Source organism: Sinocyclocheilus rhinocerous, unplaced genomic scaffold (genome assembly GCF_001515625.1).
Source record: "Sinocyclocheilus rhinocerous isolate Xijiao unplaced genomic scaffold, SAMN03320098_v1.1 C36092074, whole genome shotgun sequence".
NCBI lineage: Eukaryota > Metazoa > Chordata > Actinopteri > Cypriniformes > Cyprinidae > Sinocyclocheilus > Sinocyclocheilus rhinocerous.
Genome location: NW_015772833.1, coordinates 1 through 816, shown reverse-complemented (window position 1 = coordinate 816; position 816 = coordinate 1). Strand labels below are relative to the sequence as shown.

Here is an 816-nt window from a genome sequence, read left to right as displayed (position 1 = left end):
ATAAACATCAAATTTTCATTTTTGGGTGAACGATCCCTTTAAATGGATCTATTCAAAGAATCCTGAAAAAAATGCATCACAGTTTACACACAAAAAATATTAAGCATTACAATTGTTTTAAACATTGAAAATAAATAAATAAATAAATATTATTGAACACTAAATCAGCATATTATAATCATTTCTGAAGGCTGTGGGTATGTGAATGAATATTGGAGTAATGGCTGTTGATAATTCAGCTTTGTCATAGCAGGAATAAATTACTTTTTAAAATATATTAAAATAGAAAACATTATTTTAAATTGTAGTAATAGTTCAATATGTAATAATATTTCAACAATAAATACAATATGAAAGAAAAACAGTAATTATCTAGAAAACTGGCAGCACTTACTCTTCTCTCACGAGCTCTTGACTTGAGAGGCTTAACAAACGCAGTGTTGTCCAAGTCCTAGAAATCATACCAGCGAAAATAATTTTCAGAAACAATTGTTTTGATCTTTTCAGGTGATTTTTATGCACACGGCTTTTTCTTGGGTCTGACAATAATCCTACAGCATGAATAAAAATGATACTAAATATGATACTCCACCAAATCATCATCCGTTCTGTCATAACTAATGTCAGAGTGTGACAGAAAGGAGGACTCATCAATCACTGATAACCTGATATAAAAGACACAAGATGGAAAACAGCATTGGGAAAGGGGAAAAACTCCAAACTGAGAACTATATAAAGTCCGTGCCGATCACTGAGGTACCGTTTTCCTCTGTGCTGTGGGACACTGGCTCCTTTGTGACTGAAGCTGGTCAGCAT

At 32.5% G+C, this 816-nt stretch overlaps 1 long non-coding RNA gene across 1 annotated transcript; it reads right to left on the bottom strand.

Moving 5' to 3' along the window:
- Positions 1-394: 394 nt before the first annotated feature.
- LOC107735487 (uncharacterized) lies at positions 395-815 on the bottom strand. Its single transcript, XR_001639426.1, has 3 exons — positions 761-815; positions 593-665; positions 395-451 (listed from the first exon to the last, which is right to left on the bottom strand). It is a non-coding gene; the product is annotated as an uncharacterized LOC107735487 (long non-coding RNA).
- Position 816: the final 1 nt, after the last annotated feature.